The 8,876-nt window shown below is 28.9% G+C and overlaps 1 non-coding gene across 1 annotated transcript; it reads right to left on the minus strand.

Moving 5' to 3' along the window:
• Nucleotides 1–242: 242 nt before the first annotated feature.
• On the minus strand, nucleotides 243–314 carry Trnae-cuc (transfer RNA glutamic acid (anticodon CUC)). Its single transcript has one exon. It is a non-coding gene; the product is annotated as a tRNA-Glu (tRNA).
• Nucleotides 315–8,876: the final 8,562 nt, after the last annotated feature.

Genomic DNA, 8,876 nt, shown 5'->3' on the forward strand with positions numbered 1-8,876 from the left:
AAGCCTCTTCAGGAGGGTGGCGTTCGACCCTAAGCCATCAGCGGTGCCACAAGATAAAAGAACCAACTAAAATACATTATATATATATATTCTGTATCTATATTAGGGTAGCCATTCTTGTTAAATAATTAATTATACTGGCGCCTGTTTGCTTTAGTACTTTATGTACTTTTATTATTATTTGTGTACAAAGAATTCTTTTGAAGTTATTTTTTTATTTTTGTAGAATTATAGTAAAAAATTTCCGGTACCGGGAATCGAACCCGGATCGCCTGGGTGAGAGCCAGAAATCATAGCCATTAGACCATACCGGAGATAGTGCAAATCTTAGCTGTTTGAGTATTCATAACGTTGGCTATTTGGCAAACTTCCATCAGTCTAATCTAAAACACTTTATTAAATTTTTAGATGTTTTAATTTTAAAATTAAAATTTTTTTTTAAATAATTAAATTAATTTAATTTTTGTTAAATTGCACTGTATTTTTTTAATTATTGACATTTTTAAAGATATAAGCTCATCTCGATGTTACACTCATCGAGACCTTTCATTTGAGTACCCACTTGCATTTTTTTTTATATATTTTTCATATATACATATATTTAATATATATAAATATATAAAATATATGAAAAATTGATGTGGGTATTCAAATGAAAGGTCTCGATGAGTGTAATGTCGGGATGAGCTTATATAGTCAAAAATGTCATTAATTGACAAGATACAAGGTCATTTAAGCAATAATAAGAAAAAAAATTTTTTTTCTAAATAAATTTAAAAAAATTCAAAGATAAATTTATTTTTTTTTTTCCAAAAAAATTTATGATCGATTTTTCATTGCAGAAAATCCCAACGGAAGCCAACAACAAAGGAGACATTTAAAAAAATATGAAAATCATATCCTTTGGGTCCGAAGAAGAGTAAGAATAACATCCGAACAAATGACGTGTTACGGTGACCAAAGTTATGATTGTCATGTTTTGTCAACATAAAACGGTCTGACTGGGCCCATTCTGCATGCCCATCTCCGAAATCTGAATAGACGGATGGAGTTACTCGTCAATTTTAACTCCGAGCTGTATTTATCTGAAAAAAATAGGCGCCGACAAAAGGGCTGGAGTTAAACAGCAAAATTGATGGAATTGAGAATGCAAGATGTCTTGGACGCTAGAGAAGATCTTTGCAAGGAACTGAAAAGGTAAATCCAGAGAATAATGAAAACTAGTTAAATTTAGTAGGTTGTAGTTTGTAAATAAATGCGTTTATTGTGTTTAGTATTTATTTGTCGAGGAATACAAACGAAACGGAAGTTTTGTTATTTTATAAATTCGTTACGACGTATTATAATCGCAGTACAATCCTATTTCGGGGATATTACTATTCGATCAGGCGTAGATACAACTTTCCATCTTCTTTTTTAATGGCTATGATCGTTGATGTTTGATGTCTGGTCAGTGTTTGCTGTAACATGTGGAATGTATTATTGTTGAATGTTCATGCTCAATTTACGGATGAGTAAATAGAAAAATATGTTTCTTTTTACAAGGATTGATGCTGAAGAGTCTGCAGATCTAGAAGAGAGTAAAATTAAAAGGATATTTTTCGAAAAATTTTGTTGGTGGTTCAACATAAACCAGTCAGTTGGTAAAAAAAATTTTTAATGTTTAAATAGCTTATTATTTTCGACAAATAACTATTTTGTTAGCTAAATTTTATAAAAAAATTTTTTCCAAGACAGTAACTAGATTTTCGAGCTCGAAATTGGATTTTTAGCTTCAAAAGCAACTAACTTTACAATATAAAATTTTTTTAAGCGTTTTTAACTTTAATATAACAGAAAATTCGAGGGATTGCCTTTAGAGTTAATCATATCCAGGATTTTTAAATTGTTACAATAATAAACAAAATTTTAAATTATAACTTTAATGACAATTTTCGAGAAAAGCTTCTCTGAATTTTACAACTATTTTTGCCAACAAAATTATTTTTTTATGCCAAAAAAAAAATGACTTTGTTAGAGGAAATAAATGATTTTGTTACTACAACAAAATTAACAGAGTAACGGTAGCTAAATTATTTTATAGTCCTAACAAAATAATTTTTGGACAACAGATTAATTTAGTGACGTAACAAACTGCTTTGTTATTACAACTTGACTAATTTAATTAAGGAAAACCAATAGATTTTTTATTTCGGCTAATTTTTATGCTTACGAAATATTTCAATATAAAATAAGTTGCAAAATTACAAGATTTTTAAATAATTAAAATACTTCCAATTTTTTTTACAAAATGGTTATAAATTTTTCTTACTTAAAAAAAATTTCAAGTTCGGACAATTTTCCCGGGGGTGTAAACAAATCGCGATTTTTTTATCCAACCGGACCATTAGCTCACGCCGAAAGAACCAGATTCGATTCCTCGACATTGTAAAATCCTTTTTTTGTCAACAAAAAAATCTAAAATCCCTCAAAAATAATTTCTAACTTTGAATATAATAATTACCTTTATTAATAATTTTTTTCTACTTGACTAATTAATTTCTTGATTAAAATTAAAAAAAAAAAATCATCCAAATTTTTTTTTAAATTATTCATTCTCCAGCAGTAAATTTAAAACTTTGGAAGCCTCAACAAAAGCGTTTAAAACATGCAAACAAAAAAAACCTTACCTCGAAAATACTATCGAACTATTTTAATCCAAGGCCACAAAAAATACCCTCGGAAAAATTGCTCTTGTTTAAACAACCGTAAAAATCTGGTCTAAAGTTGGCTCCTTTATTCCTTTTAACATTTATTTCCCGAGTCCTTTCACATTTCTCTTTCCTCCTTTCATTTCTCCATTTACATAAGCACCACCACGTCCCCCAACTCGGCCTTACACGTTTCGCTCAAAAATTTAACGTCCATGCATAATTTACAGCGCACTAAAAAAAGCTGATTAAAATACCGACTGGAAAAATTATAAACAGCCTCTAAAAATTATTTACTGTCCCAAGAAAAATTTTAAAATAAACCATAATAAAGTAAAAAAATAACCGCGAGGTCACAGCAGTACTCGACTATTTTTTCACCAAAATTTTATATAACTAGGCTAGAGCTACTTCGAAGGATCACGTCTAATAAAACCTTCTAAAGTTCGAAGAAATTTTATTATTTGTTACAAATATCGTAATAATTGTAAAAATGTACGTCGCTTCAATAATTTACAAACCTCGAGAAATTTTAAGGAAATGTTTTAAATAACTGGAGGTAATTTTTAGACTTTCTTTCGTCCTGTCCCTTTTTTGTTACCCCGGATTTTAGTTTTTGGAGCTTAGTTTTATTTTTACTGGACGACTTTTGGGAATAATTTTAATTATTTTACAGCGTGAAGGAAAAATTTTTATTTTTATTTTTGTGCAAGAAGAAGAAAATATTGGAAATTTTTGATAAAGTTTAATTAAAAAAAAAAAATTATAAACATTGGAAAATTGAGTTTTTGGAGTAAAAAGAGGTATTTTGGAGAAAAAATTGCAAGTATTAAATTTTAAACTGTAATAATTGAGATTTTATCTTGTAATAATGCAATTGGAATTAAAAATACCCAACTTTAAAACTTTAAATTTAATTTTAGTTGCATGAAACTTTAACTTAGAAGTTATTTATTATTTTTAAACAGTTATTTAAGGATAAATTAATAGATTGGTGATGAATTTTTTAATTTTTATCAGAATAAATGTAATTTTAAATGCCGGGTATTTAAAACTCTAACCCTAGATATTAATTTAATTTTTTTACTTTTCTGAGCAAAGTATTTAATATTTTCTTGTAAATTTTTAGTTACCCCCAAATTTGATAAAAAATTATCAAACATTTATTATTGACTAGAAATTCTCCTAAAATGTATAAAAAAAACGTAAAATTTAAAAATCCCTCCAAACCTCATAAAGTTTTAAAAAAGTCAAACCAAAAGTGACTTTTTTTGGAAAAAAAACTAAACTTAAATTCCAACATCTGTTAAAACTTAACTTGAGCCAGCGGATGACCGTTACTTTTATCTAGTGCACCATAAACTAATAAAATAAATACGCAAAAGCCGTTAAGTCGACTTTTTACAGCCACCCCGCCGCCTAATTTTCCTTCGAGAAAAATATTCTATTGCTTGCTTCAGTTCAGTAATATTATCTAAAATATTTAACCAAAATAGCCCGTATTTTAGTCCCACTCAACCTAGCCGGTCTACTTAACTTACATGAGCGCAATAATAAAGTTTCAGGGCTATAAATTTACTTAATTCCAATTCTTAATCAACAGATATCTAATCTTTCTTACGGTCCATTAAATTTGAGTATTAGGGTTCCATAAAGAAAGTTTTAAGCAGTCATAAGTAATTTATATTTATTCCATTTAAGGTAGTCGATTGACCCTGAATTATTCGGTTAAATTTTGGACGCAAAAGCTTAATTTTCTGTTGAATGAAAAAAACAATTTTGTTTAACCTTCTGCAGTTATTACTGAGAGATATATTGTCGGTCCATAGGCCCGCAGTAATCATCCGGTTTGATAATTATGAATGCTGTCTGTTTGTTCTCCGATTTTGGCCGGCTAAAGGACTCCAATGTCCTTAAGTACTCCAGTTTTGAACAAGTAAGGGTGATTTTGGTCTTAATTGTCAGGTACTGAGGCTTGATGGAGAAGTTTTCTTGTTTTTTCAATTTATTGGGAATTTATTATTCATTGATTTTAAATAAAACATAGTTGAATATTTTTTACTTAAAAATTCAAGAATTTTCATTGCTTTTATCTTTATATAGCTAGCTAATTTTTTTTAAATAATAAAAATATCACTACCTAAAAAAAAAAAAATTCTTTTCTTACCTACCGGACCAAAAACCAAAATCAATCAAAAAATCCATTTAAATATCATGAATATCAAAAAATAAAATTAAAAAACACCCCATCTGTCAAATCCTTCAAATTTTCTAACTCTTTAATCCTCTCCCCATGAGAATTGACCTCTTTACCCCAAGAATGACTCTCAAAAAAATTCTCAAAGGATTTTTCCTCGGCCATCATCATTAGTCTGCAAAATAAACAAATTATTTTTTCCTTAAAAAAACATTCACATTTTTGAGCACTTTCTACCCTCCCATCTTACTTTTCACTTTCTTCCAAAAGAGTACCCAGTCATAAATTACCAACTAATTCGCTAATTTACTTGACAGCAGCCAGCTGTAAATAACCATAAACAAATAAAGAATAATAGGACAATTTTTAAAATATTATGACCCATTCGTAGTAATAATACAGTCATTGTATTGTGTAAAAAAAAATCTAGGGGCCCGGAAGGACTAGTAACTTCGGACTATCTCTTTTACTTCTTTACTGTCCTGTTTTTGGTTCATTCTTGTCTCTAGGCAATCGTACTCGGATAAGAAGATCAGTTTTAAATTTAAAAGAGTGCTTTGAATATTCAGGTAAAATTATTTTATGTTAGTTTCGTTTTTATTCTACTGAATTTTGGTGACCTCCGGATTATTATTTTAGTAGCTTGGACTTTTAGCAGTCATTTTAAATTACTATTTTACGATCGGTTGGAGGGCAAACTCATTTTTTTTTTTTTTTTTTTTTTTTTTTTTTTTTTAGGTTCTAATTGTAAATTATTTTTAAAAGTTATGTTGCGTCATGATTTTTTAATTGTAAATTTTGGGAAGTACAAAAATTTAAGTTCAAAATTTTTAATTTGGAGTTTTTACCCAAATTTTTTATTTTATTGCTAAAATCTTTGAAAAAAAAATTTTTTTGAACTTAAAAATTTCAATATTTAAATTTGCAAAATAAATTTTTTTTTTTTATTTTTAAAAATTAAACTTGTTAATTTTTTAATCTTAAAGATATAAGCTCAGCCTGACATTACACTCATCGAGACCTTTCATTTGAGTACTCACATCAGGGTAAGAATTTTTTCTATTCGAAAACATTAAGATGAAATCAGTCTATAAGCGGCTCAGCCCGCTGTATAAATTTCCCAGTACAGTAAGTGCACCCAGCAGTCCAGTGTAAGTAAAAAAAACTAAAAAACCGAGTAACCGGAAACTAAATTTTTCAGGGTTCATGCTCTTGAATTGCATGGACGTTATAACATAAAAATGTAGTGGTCAGTAGTAACGTAATATTTGTTAATTGTGTAACATGATCTACAATAAAGATTGGTTTTATGTCGATATTTTCTGAATGGCACAAAGTAAATCTCGATACACAACCCCCGAGTAAGTTCAAGCCTCCAAACATCAGATATAAATATACATACATATATATATATATATATATATATATATATATATATATATATATATGTCTGTAGATATTTACCTGGAAGTTGCCGTGGGAAGCACGTACTCAGTTGTTGTTATTATTGAACTTTGGAGTGGTCCAGTCTGTTATGGTCACGTGTAAAATCCATCACATCCTCACGAGCACCTGCCCAGCCCAGTGGTTTCTCTCGGATCGAATGACAAATTTATTAACAGACTACTGATTTTTTATCAGCACGAAAAAAAATGAAAAATTTATTTAATTTTTTCCGTGAACTCAAGGATTTTTTTCTATCATTACTTTCTTTTTTTTTTTACGTGCAAGACAGTTGTCAGTCGAAAGCAAATTTAGAAAAGCCGCTTGTGGAATGTCGAAACTCCTCAGGGACACCTAATCCGATGTCTGGAGATTTGGGGACTAAATACAATGAGAAATTTGAAAGAGAAGGGTTTAGCGCCAGGATTGGAGTGGGGATTATCGTTTTAAAAGTATATTGTCAGTCCTAGTACTTGGAAAAAATTTTAACTCTTTAGCCGGTATAGATTGAATTGCTCAAAGTTGTTTCCCCTAATTCTAATTGCACGCCTCACAGCGCGAAGCGATATTAGGCGCTAAATATTTGACTCTATAATAAAAGCACAATTTTTTTAATTGTCCATTTAATACGAACAAGTCTGTAAGACTTATTTTTTTTCTTAAAAATTAAATGACCATTTTGAGGATCGGACTTTTGGATTTTACAACATTTTTATAAAGTTCAACGATCTTAATGTCAATAATGACAAAAATAAAATTCCCACAGTAATATTCCATCGATCAATATCGAATGATGACAAGTGAAAAATACTGTACAGCATTGTAAATAAAAAGGGTTGCGCCACTAGACATAATGTGTACACACAAAGAAAGCTCCGAGATTCCAAAACGAGCGATGAAAATTCTTAAATTGTGTAAAGAAATAAAATAAGTTAAGTAAAGGGACAAGCGGTTTTAATATTACGAAAAAATATATTTAAAATGGTTCGAATTGCGTTACAGAATACTCCCACGGCCAGAGCTGATTCAACCGGGGCCTATTCAAATTGGGCCTTAGTCAAACATGAGGACAGTTAGGCAAGCTGTATACAATAGAATAGAAAGGGATGAAGCGGTCCCACGGTCAATGTCGATCATTTTTGGAAAGGTATACATATCACTACGATATTTTTATTATTATGCCATGTTATATTATGATTTCGTAAGGAATAATCGATTTGAAGGTATCCTTTTTGTAATTTTGTGAAATTGCGCCAGGATGAATTATTTATATTTTTCCCACAGATTTAAATATTGCGCAGGTAGGCAGTGACAAAGATGAGCTGGTTTTATTCATAAAATCAACTATTTCAACGTGAGTTTACATAAGGGGATGACAGTATGAAAATTATGTTTTTTTTTTTCTGAGTGTATTGATATTTAATGTGATTTATAATATCGAGATCTTTAGGGTTGAAATACTTTCTTTGTCAGCCTGAAGAGGGTATGAGTAATACTTTTATTTGGATTTTTAAATAAAGGATAGTTTGTAAGAAAAATTTATGATTTTCAAGTGAGTAGACATTTGAATTTTTTTTTTTTAATGATGAAAGTTGGAAATTTTTTTTTATTAATAAAAATTAATAAAAAAAATTTTGCTGCTGTTAATCTTAAAAAATTTTTTTCAATTTAAATTAATAATTAAAAAAAATTTCCATTTCCAAAAAATGTGGAAAAAATTTTTTGACATTAATTATAATTAATTTTATTAGAATAAAAATTTAAAAAAATTTTTTATTGGCAAAATTTGGACTTTAATTAATTATTAGAGAAAGAAAAAAATTTTTTGCAATTATTATGCTTAAAAAAATACAAAATTTGAGCTTTAATAAAGTAAAAATTGCAATTTTAAATATTAATTTATTTAAATAAATAAAAAATTATCAAATTAGTGAGCTTTAAGACCCACAAATACGGGAATTGTGTGAATGCGATTGAGACCTCAAGTCCAGTCTCTGAAAACTCATAATAAAAAAAATCTCTCTCCACATATGTATTAAAAATGAAAAACATCTATAGCAAGCATGTGACGATAATCATGAGATTAAGATGATCGTTAATCTGACAGCTCCAGCTTCCGTTTTCAGTAAAAAAATACCCGGTTGGACAATAAGGAGTGAAGGATAAAGACGTAAAAAAGAAGCCGCAATATCGTATTTAAGAAATAATCTGTTTGTTGCAAACAGCTCGATTTCTTTTTAGAGATTAAAGGCTTTCGTGTAAGGAGTAATACGGTTGAGTGACCCGCCAAAGGAAATTCAACAAGAAAATTTTATGAAAAAAAGGAAAAAAAATGAATATAAATTTCGCGAAATTTTAGGAAATAATAATGGATAAATTATTCGTGAATTTGCAAATTGGTTGTGACTCATCAGAAGCATCTGGCGGACGATGGATCGGTCAACAATACAATACAATACAATTATTATTATTATTTTTAAACTCGCGTGTTATATTGCCAATTGATTTTTTTTTGTTTTAAATTCTGCATTAAAAAATTTTTTTTC

The sequence above is a fragment of the Cotesia typhae genome, unplaced genomic scaffold, assembly GCF_013202065.1.
Source record: "Cotesia typhae breed Kobodo isofemale line unplaced genomic scaffold, CoteBio_Ctyphae scaffold_121, whole genome shotgun sequence".
In the NCBI taxonomy this organism is placed as follows: Eukaryota; Metazoa; Arthropoda; class Insecta; order Hymenoptera; family Braconidae; genus Cotesia; species Cotesia typhae.